This window comes from Trematomus bernacchii, unplaced genomic scaffold (genome assembly GCF_902827165.1).
Source record: "Trematomus bernacchii unplaced genomic scaffold, fTreBer1.1, whole genome shotgun sequence".
NCBI lineage: Eukaryota > Metazoa > Chordata > Actinopteri > Perciformes > Nototheniidae > Trematomus > Trematomus bernacchii.
In genome coordinates, this window is record NW_022987582.1 from 480,415 (window position 1) to 492,332 (window position 11,918).

Sequence of the window (11,918 nt, forward strand, 5' to 3'; positions counted from 1 at the left end):
GGAATGTAGGTTATTAGTCTCCTGATGAGGACACTGGCAGAGAATTAATTAACAATTATAATTAGCAAGATTGTTAGAGAGCAAAATGGTGTCAGCCAGCAAGATAAGAATGAGCTAGCATGCATAACAGAGTGTGTGTGTGTGTGTGTGTGTGTGTGTGTGTGTGTGTGTGTGTGTGTGTGTGTGTGTGTGTGTGTGTGTATTGGACACTGTCATTATTACTGTATGTTAAAAAAAAAACAGCTGTGTGAACATGCCCTATCTGACAATGAGATGTCATCTCAGCATAAGTGATGCGGAACAAGCAGCTGATTGGAAAGGATAAGGGGCTTTTACCATCACCAGACTTTTCTAGAACGAACATCAATGTCATCAATTTCGGACCAATACGACTGCCATCACTCTTATCTTGGTTGAGACGTGTTTTTGTTCTGTTGTCACAAATAAATGAGGTAGATCTCCTCACAGTGAGAAAGAGAAAGAGAGAGGGGGGGGGGTTCCTAGAAATAAGAGTTTGTAGACCTCGCATTCCTTAGTAATCAGTGCATTGATAAACAAAGCACATAAACAGCACACAATGCTTCCCTTCCTTGCGTTGTGATGAGTAAGCACTTGTGGCTCTAAAGTGTCTGTATCAGTGTGCATTTGCCATAAAAAGCGAGCTAGTGTGCAGAGAGCCAATGATACATTAAGGCTGTAAACTACGAAGATGTACACACACAGCAGAATGAAAACCACACAGATGCAGCCCGCAAGATTAACAGCAGAAGTAAAACCCTATAAAACAGAACGACGCTGAGATCAAATGAAATATATGGATGACAACAGGGGGAAAAAAGGAAAACAAGGATGAATCAATGAACATGGCACCACTTTAAAACTACAATCTGTCTCTTTACAATAATCACTATTAACAGTACACTGGAAGCAGTTCATTTCTGATCAGGAGCACCTTTCATATACCCCAGCCCCCGCTCTTTTCTCTCTCAGTCTACAGATGGCTATTTTATTATTTCTGACCATGGCTTAATGAAACAGAAGATTCTCCTCCGATGGAATCTTTTTTTTGGGAGCAATCAGCACTTCACCAATTACATGCATCCATTATCACCTAACGAGTGCTCACTCGCATCAAGCAGCGGCTTCAACCTGGCTTGCTGGCTTTCTCCTCCAATGAAATTAAGGTAATTTGACTTGCCTAACTGTTGTTTGTGGAATCAGGGGAGAAGTGGTAATCATATCTGTTAAATTTGTCTCTTCAAAAACCAATTGGCTCAGTTAGCTTGCACTGGTTTTCTATTGCTGTGTGCTTATATTTGCCTCTTTAATGAAGAGTGATCTGCTGTATTTTTGGAAGGGCGCAACAAACCTACACACCAGTCAGAGGAGACACTTGGCAAGTGACTAGGGCTTATCAACATGGCCTACACACTCTCAGAACTGAAGCAAACAAGCTTCTAAAACATATTTATTTTACTGCTGACCTTCCTCTCATTGCAAACAAATACTGCTAAAATGGAAAACCATACAGACAAGTGAGGGACAGTCTTGTGCACTTAATCAAATCAATCAGATAACATAATGGATTTTGGCTAGAGGATGGCTCAGGAGGGACATCCACTCATCTAGGAGCATCTAAAGCCTGAGAATCATTTCATGCACTTCAGTTTAGTGTCAGGCATTACGTTTATGCCCTATGAGTCAATAACCTACACGACACTTTCCCCGTTTTCTTTAAGTCCACCACCTGTTTTGAATGTGTTCAGCCTGCTGAATGACTATCAATTGTTATCACTAGTATTGTAATGGTTTAGACAGGGCAAACTGCACCACCTGCACCTCGAGAAATGAAGTGTGAGGTATCACTATCTTCTTTAATGTTGCTTCAATATAGTGCTTCCTCTCATCATTGCTCCAGACTGTGTTTGGTTATCAATTGTACATTGTGTGGAGGAAAATGTCTGCTGTTTGGTGTATCCCCTGGCATATTTTGTTATTAATATGATCCAGTTTTGGCCTTTTTACCAGGAAACTTTTTTTGTGGTCTTTTTTTGACAAACTGGAGTGTACACCATGGCAACATATTATCACACGAGCAAATAATTGTCTAATTACGCATCAAGCGCTAGACTAAATTAAGCCCATTATCATTCATTTGATTCGTGTTTCTGGCCCTCCCGATTCGTTTTAGTACAATATCTGTTTCTGTCTCCACTAACTCCTGAGGGAAATATCTCTTTAACAGCTAAATGCTCCAACAGTTCACCTGCTAGTTGCCAACTGTGTCTGTCTGCGGTTTAGTGCTGAGCAGGTACTGAACAATTAGTCTTTTCACAGAAAACAGCTGCCAGCTGCAACATTTGTAGAGCTTTGCAGGCCGTAAAAAACCCGAATAGCTGAAGGACACTTAAACGCTCAATAGAGCTGAGGGGATCTCAGGGTCGGCTGAAGATTCTCATCGGGTTCAAGTGACCACCTTTTATATAAAACATATTGATTAAAGCCGCTTGATAAGTTATCAATATTTCATGATTTTGTATATTTTACCCAAAATAAAACCCTTGTTTGGCAGATCCCATGTCTATCGAGGGCTAAGCCTTGAGTATGATTAGTTCAGGACCAGGCCAAGACAATAGATCATCAACTAACATGAACAAAACAGTGATGTGTGCTAAAATGTTCAGAAATACTGACAAGAACTCAAAGCCTCAGCTGTAGGATGCAAAACCTTTGTTACTGCTGCAGGCAGGAAGACAGGGCTGTGAACTGAATGTGCTCAGGGGGAAGAATGAAAGCAGGAGGGCCGGAGATTCAGGGTAAAAGGTGCACATAGATAATGAGGCGAGGGGAGAACAAGGTAAAGTCTGAGGATATATTAAACTTCATCCCAGTTTTCCAGGATGAATTCCCTTTGGGTCGGTGCCATTACACACGCACACGGACACACACTGGCAAACAAGGATGTGGTATAAATAAATGGTGTCCTAGATGTGGTGGTAATGTTTGTCCAAACATACTGGCTACATAATGTGTTTGTGCTTTCCTTTGGACTGTTGGTTAGGCACCTTGGGTTTTAGGGAATTGTTATTGGGATGTTTTCAATATTTTGTCATGTTATTGAAACAAAACGAATAAATAAAATATTCATATTGATGATGACAATAATTCTAAGATACATCCCTAGTCTACATCATGTTTTGATAATTAACTAAAATATTTGATGTATCTCTTTGCTGGGGCACGATGAACCACATGAGCATTGTGTACAATGAGTACAACAACAGGCAATACAAGCTGCTTCAGTGTGTACAGTATAATAACTTGAGTTTAAACATCTGAAGAGATCCTGGTGAACCAAAGTAATGGTATGAATTCGCATTAATTGGGTATTTGCATTATTGTGTAAACATACTGCTCATTACAACTACTCAAACAGCCACATATTGTACAGCTGCTTCTGCAGGGAATAATAAAAAGCATGCCAACATGCTAGCAGACACACGTGCAACAGAAACAAAAGACATGTTTGTGCACATGATCTCTCACACATGAACACACAGTGAGGTAGCTGTAGGTCAGTTAGCTCATTTGTCCCTCGTCGTGGTCCAGTGTGGCGCGTGTGAAAATGGCGGAAGCAAGAGATTGGCTTTGTAGCCGAGGGAAAAAGCACGAGATGAAAGGGTGCTTCTTGGGTGTTTTTTCTTTAACTTCAGAGATCAAGCCGATGGGTTGTAGAACCCTGCGGCGCTGCACACATGATGAAAGGGAAACAGCTCTCCCCTTCCACATGTACTGCACGTGTGAGAGCAGTGTGTGCAGATGTACATTAATATAGATTTTTAACTACTCAGTATATTTCTTAAACATAATAATTAAATGTAAGGAAAACCGCACAGTCAGGAAAAGAGAAAGGAACAATAGAGAAATTATCAATAGAAATGCAGTAGAGAGTGAAATCCACAGGGACAACAGAATGATTTTAAGGAAGGGATAACCAGAGATAGAGTAGAGCCGAGAATAAATGAAATGACAGAGTCAGTCAGGGGAAATAGAATTGAAAGAAAATCAAAACAGAGAGACGAAGGGGAACCTGTTATTGGCAGACTACTGAGAGAGATGGAGGGTGAGAGGTGTGCAGGAGCATAAGGGCCACTGCATTGCATAGCAAGAGACAGTGCTAGTGTCGCTGGAGAGAGACAGAATGAGATAGAGAGAGACAAAGGCATAACGAGAGTGAAAGAAAGTGTTAAGCCCTGCACCACAGACATGCGTTACAAATCCCCAGGGACCCGGTGGCAGATCAGTACAGGATCAATCTGCTGCACCTCAGCAGGGACGCAGCACACTCCGTACATTCCCACACCACTCGTGTGTGTGTGTGTGTGTGTTAGTGTGTTACTGTACTGTGTGTGTGTGTGACCATGAAGAAGTGATTGAAGACTGGGAGGTGCTGTAGCAGGAGGAGAAGAAAGATGGAGGGGAAAACAATGGAGCAGGTGGGGAGTTGAACAGAGATAGATAGCTGTGTTGGGTGCAGATATTAATCAACTGACCAATCCAGATCATGCTTTTTTTTTACAACTTCAATATAAAACGCATAATTGAGTAGCATTCACTAAATATAATGTACATATAATCAAATGAAAGTCTTTTCCTGTATTCTATAATTCATAAAAAAGCTCTAAAGAAAATACATCACTGCTGGCATCTAACCGTTCCCAACTAAGATAAATGATCGCATGAGTGATAGGAACTCCCACGTGGGAGATCAAAGATCAGTTTATCTCCTCCACTATCCCATCATAGCCATTAGAGAGAAAGCATAACACTGACCTCAGATCAGTGTTTGGGGACCTTGATCCAACTGCCTGTAACTCAATCTTATTAGAGCGTTAAGTCATTACTGCATGTACACACAGAGGCCTCACAATGCAATTAGCCATTAGCCCATCACGCTGACAAAGCATGGCTAATTAGCAGATCGCAGGCGCATCGGGAGCAGAGCACAACATATTTAATATCCCCATCAACACTCTTGAAGAATATTATATGTCATGTACTGTTTAGATGTTTTGTCATGCTTGGTTGAGGAGCATTTTTTAAAGAACCTAGTCGTATTTGTGAAGATATGTATAACTAGCTTTGAAACAGATTAAAGATTTTCCACGAAGGACGATGAAAGTTTAAACTGTTTAGATTCAGTTTGTTTTTTCTGTTTTTGACATCCAATTGGATCTATTCCTTAAGACACCACAAGAAAAAACAATAACCTAAAAGGCTATTATGAAAACATTATTCAACACGGGTCAATGGATGAATTCCAGAAAAGCGGCATCAGGGTCAGGACTGTTTGAAATGCTGTTCTGATCAGCAGAAACACATCTGTTTGTTGTGGTTCTACAGAGCTGTTCGGACGGCTCGGACTCGGCCGCTGTTAGTTGAGGTTGAGAGTTGATGCAGAGTTTTAGGTGTGTTGCTCTCTTTGAGGGGGAAAGCAGTGGATTATGTTAGGTCAGCTCTGGCCAGATCAAAGCAAAAGTCTGACAAGAACCGAGAAACCTCTGAGAAATATATGCAAGCAAGCATGCACATACACACACAGAATACAGCGCACACACAATTTGGCAGAGGACTGCCGGTCAGAATGCCAAAGAAACTACTCTTTGTAGCTCTCCATAAATTTACTTTGAAGGAGTTCTGACTGGGTAATAGCTTGTATGGAAAATACTATCACAAGAGAAAAACACACACGGCACAAATTCAATCTCAAAGCCCCTTATTTATAATCGCATTTGTGACAAAAGAAATGGAAGGAAACACAGCACCACTGGCATTAATTAAAGAGAATCATATTTTATGAAGCAATTCTCAGGAAGTAAGTGCAGCACTGACCCTCCAGCCCCACCCCAGACAGACAATGTCAAATAAACTAACACATTTAAATTAGGGCATTAGACCAGACCAGTCTGGGCTAGGAGCAACATCACCCTACTAGCAACCCGCCTTAGCAACCCGTAAGTAGGCCTATAGTGTTGGCGAGGTTACTAGAGCAGAACTGGGCCTTGCACAATGCTGAAAACACACACACACTGGTTTCTGTGGGTATATGTGCCCTGTCACTGCGGAAGGATAAGCTTTTCATGGTGCAACATGCAAACCCAAGACCTGGTGAGTGCAACGTGTGGCACTCCTGTGTTTCCTTGATATAATTCATGGCCGAATCAGCCAATGAAGACCCTGTTTGAATTCTGGAGCACCACACGTATTGCCTCCCAGGTAACGGGCCAAAAGAGAGGGGATGAGCTTGAGGCTGCACCAGGATCTCTTACAAACTCAGGCACTAGTCTCGCCTGGAGCACACTGCACTAGGCTGGACTGGACTGTTCAATACACACAATTTGACCAGACAGTAAATCTGATGAATCAAAGCAGATTAGGGGAACAAGGTAAATCAAAAGAGGGGCAAGTCAGCAAAATAAAAAGAGATTGAACCTGACTGCTCTAAACAGGAATTGATGGATCAGAACAGGCAGGATGGTGCAAAGCAGAGTGCAGGACTATAAGGCAAACTCAATAGACAAAAAGCTTGAAACCAGCATAACACAGAATCTACTCAACTTATTCCGATAACCAAATCTGTGAACCAGATCTTCCACAAAAGACTCAATTTTTAAGAAATTAGAGAAGCTACAGTTTGTGTGTGGCGTGCTTTGTGTGTGAAACCACACATGTTCCTGTGTGGGATGATCGGACTACTTGAGGCAATGCTGCAGCTTAGTGAGGGCTAGATCAGAAGATGAGGATCATTGGCTGAGTGATGTGCGCATTGTGTGTTAAATATGCATGCACAGCAAAGTGTGTGTTAGTGTTTTTCAGAAAAAGCAGGAGAAGAAAAATAGAGGGAGAGGAAAGGAGAGTGCTACAGAATCATGCTGCAGTGGGCTTTTACAAAGGATTGATGCACATGCTATACACATACAGTAAATGGCATGTACCCTTTCAACATAAAAAGGAACATTAAGTACGAGAAAAACACAAGTCTGTCCTGACTGGTTTGAGGCTATCAGTGATATGAAGCTTTTGGAATTACATGCAGGGCAGCACAAGCTGATGATTTAAGGATTAGGGTGATCAACATGATATCAAGACTTTATCATAGACACTTCAAGCCAAACCAGTCCAGTCTAGATCAGCATAGACAGCATACTCTTCACCACCATGCTGCCCCTCAGCACTCTTACAAAGGGAGTGTTTGAATATTTCACCTTACACCGATTAAGCTCAGGACTGAGCAGAGGGGAGCATAGCAGATCTTTGACCAGTGCTTTGGGGATAGTGAAGGACATTATGCTATATTACCCAGCAGGCACCAGGTGGTGGCGGTGCAGAGGACACCATGGCAACACCATGAAAATGCCATGGCAACACCATAGCAACTGTGGCCTCATTTGCTCGCTGGTGGTGTGGTACAGCCCAGACTTGCTACAGTGGCATGGTCGTCAGATACACACTTCAGTCACATCAGTAATAGTAACATTGTTCATTAATTATTTCATCAATCAATTAATTGATCATCATCATCATCAACAATCAGTCAAAAGGAGCAAGAACACAGTATCTACTGGTCTCTGTTTTTTGCTAAGTGAGAGACGGACAGAGGAATGAGCTGATTGGAAGAAAAAAAAGTGACGAAAGAAAAAAAGCGAAAGGTCGATGGTCGGGTTAATTAACAAAGAGATGTGATCACCATATGATAAAACTTTAAAAAGAGAGGTGAAAGATGTTGAGAGCTTGTTAATGAAAACCAGGAGGATGAACTGCAGAGGAAAGCAGCAGAAAGCAAGAGACAGAAAACTGTGTGAGAGAAACATACTTATGTGTAAAAGCAGCGAGTGTCAAAAAGTGATGTTAGGTAGTACGAGGAGTGACAGACTGATAGCTATAGTAGATACAGATGAATAGAGAGTTTAGACTTTTACTTGTCTTTTTTGTCACAGGCACTAATGTCTTCACAGTCATATAGGAGGAATCGAAATTCAAAAATGATTTCAGTGTCTAGAATCGCTACAAAGCTAAAACATTTAAAACTATTTCATCTAACACTTCCTCCAAATATACCAAACTTAACTAATATATATATATACCTGTATGTATATATATGTATATATTTATTTGTACATATATATTTCTTTATAGATAAATGATAGAATTCAAAAGATAATTTCATACAATAAAATATCTCAGTTAAATCACAGTATAACATGGTACATTCTCAAAAACATAGTATATTTTAATATATTCTTTTTTCTCAGCATAAAATAAATAAATAAAACAAAAATAAATAAGCCAGAGGGTTTTTAAGAGTCACTTCTGTTCATGCAGTCACAGACTTAAGTATTAGCGCCTCAATAGAAATAAAAAATGCTCAATGACATACCAGGTTAAAGCCCTGTTGATTGATTGAAAATGACTGCTCTACTACACAGAAAGCAGTCGAACAGTTGCCGTGGTTTCCACAGTTGGTGGTGCAGAGTGAGCGAAAGTACTACCTCACTGAAAGGTGGCTGCCCTGGGTCCTAAGCATTTGCTACAATTGAACTACACAACCCTCCCACCACAAATCTTTGAGATTTCATTCAGCTAAACATGCAGTGATTTTGGGGCTGTCCAAAGAATGGGAAATGGCAAAAGCATTTCTCTAAAAAACAAAGACAGATTGTTGTTAAAAATTGCCCCACACAGACCTAGATAAAAAGCAATCCATGTGCAGATAAAAGGTACAGTCTGCCCTCATCTCAGGGCAAAGGAGTTAAAAGGGGAATTGAGAAGGTCAACTAACCCTTCGATCTGTGACGACATGCACAAACACAACGCACAGTCCCTCTCATAGCAGGTCAACACCCCCATCCCCGCCCCCCCTCCATCTAGCCATTATCAACAGCATCCAAAAGCTACAAAGTCTAAAAGTAGGTGTTCTTTTGCTACATCATGTCAAAGCTACATTCAACTACAATAGAAGAAGAGCTGGGCTGTGGCTGGTCTTAGTGTGAGAAATGAGGTGGATATGTTGACCTTATGAAAATGGGGTTTATGCATTGCAATGTTGGCAACATTGGCACAGTTTACACAGTAGATGGTTTTTGGCACAGCTCACAGAAGGTACAATGCTACAGTTCACTACTTTCCCTCGAACACATAGCATTAGGTATTCATATTGGTCAGCCAGAGCCAGGTGCTGTGGACTTTAACTAATTTATTCCAATCACATATGAGCAAATTAGATTAAACTGATTGTACCTATAAGAGGATCAGTGAAGATGTGGAACATCTGACTCTGGCTGAAACAAATGATCTGGAGGAAAAACAATTACAATGTCTCAGATGCAAACAGATGTGCCATTGCATCGCTGTCACATTGAAGGTGGGAATATTGCTCAAAGTCAAACAGTCATCTGATAATCTTGATAACAGGAGTTAATACTGATTGCATTCAGTGAAATCTCAGCTCTTGTATATGCACCTCAAATTGGATCTCAAAACATTCACAGTATATCGTCCAGTCTTCCTGTATTTTCCGAAAGGAAATAGTCAAAATACAGGATCATTTCCCCAGCACAAGTATCTGTGGTTCTTTGTTATTTAAACCTTGGTAACGGTGACTTTTATTGTCCATAATAGCAATATGAATTAACATCAAGGTAATAGTTTTACACATATCAGCAAAATATATTTCCGTTAGATTGTGCAGTTACAACTATGGCACGCATGTCTGAAAAATACAATGAAACTTGTGCTTCATATAATCCATCATCTACAAACTCTGCAATATAAAAGTGGAATACAATAACATCCTAAGGGAGCTGCACTTGGTTTTAATTCCCCTTACTTCATCTTGATAAATCTTAACTGGCCACTTTCATAAAAATAATAAAGTTCATAGCTGCACACCCCTTGCTCTGTAACATGTAGCTACAATTATTAAAAATGACTACAAGCCTCCTGCACAATTGTCTTCAAAGCTAATTTGAATATTATGCAGCCATCTAGTGCCAATTACAGATATTGCACCAATCATCCACTTGATCCACTTACATGATGGTGAAGTATGCATTGTTCACGTGTGGAAAGAAAAGATGGGTCTATATCTATGAAAACATATTTCATGGAAATCAATCTTGCTAAAAAGCTGTTGAGTGGAAATTTGGCACTGCTTTCAAATTATTCCCACTTCCAACACTAGCCACATCCAGCCTCCTCTTTATTAAAACACTAACACAGTGAGAGAAATATATTCATATATTAAAAAATAGGGCAAGGGGAGAAAAGTCTGAGTAAGAAAGAAAAGAAAAGACAGACGTAAAAAAAAATCTGCTACATGTCTTTTTTGTTCTTATTGTTATTTCTCTTTTAAAGTTCAGTTTGTTGTTCAAATACTCAACTGTGTTGGAGCAGCTCTGGTTGGACCAGAGGAGAAATGACAAGCTCCCGCAGGCAGGAGGAGAAGGGGTTCAATCTGATTAAAAGTATTTTTAGTAAAACATGACATCAAGTAGATGGTCCTGGGGTGGAGCTAGATGGGTCTGATGGTGTCAAAGGAGGTCAAAGGGCAAATAAATAGCACTTTCCTCACTGTGAAAGGTGTTCAGGCAGAGTGCATGAGAGAGTTGACTGCATTGCTTTTCATATCAACTGATTTACAAAAGGGAAGAAGAGGGGGCAGTCTCTCCAAGAAGTAATCCACCAATCCAGTTCAAAAGCCAACAGCCAATGAGGACAAGGAGCCAGAGTCGTTGACCAAGCACTGGCATCTTTTGGGAGAGTGTGGGTCTCTTCACGTCCCACAGAGGAGTGTTCTCAAAGCCAGAGGGAGGGAGACGTTTTGAGCATAAATCTGTGTGTGTACGTGTGTGTGTGTGCTCGTGCATGTGTGTGTTTGTGTGTACAAATATGACATCATTACTCACAAGTCGGACACTACTCTTATCCATAGTTGTGACTCTGGGAGGGGAGGAGAACCGAAGATGACATCACAAAGCTCAATTCTGAGCGGAGGAGAAGTTCGGGAGCTGCCGTCCCCGCAAACGCAGTCTCGCCTTCACTCTCGTCGTCATGGGAACCATCCAAGCGGATGTAGCTCACCCTGGTGTGGCGTCTCACTGTCGCCCTCACGAGAACGCGAACGATGGAGCGGGTGACGGTTGCGTTGCTCTCACACAGAGTAGTGCTCGCAGTAGAACTACTGTCCATGTTAGTTCCCGCAGTGATGGTCGCCAATTGATTACCAATGGTCACCAAGGCAGCCATATCTCTGCTGTTGTCCCTGGCTTCAGCTGCCATGGCACCACGGTTCTCAATCGTAGTGGTGCTCGCTCCCACGTCTCCCTCTCTCCTGTCCCCCTGTCATACCTCGCTCTCCAGGCTGGAGAAGTGGGCCGACCCTCGGCGAGAGCAAAGGCTCTTGGCTTTGAGTGGCAGGTGTGGGGAGTAGAACCTCCGTGGCTGTGGCACCGAGCGAAGTCTCTGATACTGGAGCTTGGCACTGGCCGAAGCCTGAGCCTGGCCCACCATCCCGACCCCTGCTTGGGGTGGGACGGAGGATGAAGAGGGTGGAGGCGGGATGGGCACCGGGAGAGAAGTGGGAGACATGGACGGCTGCTGGGGTGGCGAGGGTGAGGGCTGAGGGGGATGGTCCATGGGCTGTGTGCTGAGGCTGAGGTTAGATTGGCTGCCTGATTTGGCCTGACTGGAATCTGGTTTTGGGGGGAGAGGCTTGGGGCGAGAAACCCCGCTGAAGCTGTGGCAGTGGGGGAGAAGCTCTTCCTGGCTGTGTGAAAGCGCCGTGGCTCCTCTCTTGGAATGGGAGGCGTGCGAGCGGCTGTGGGGATGGGGGTAAGGATGGGGCTGTGGGTAAAGGCTGC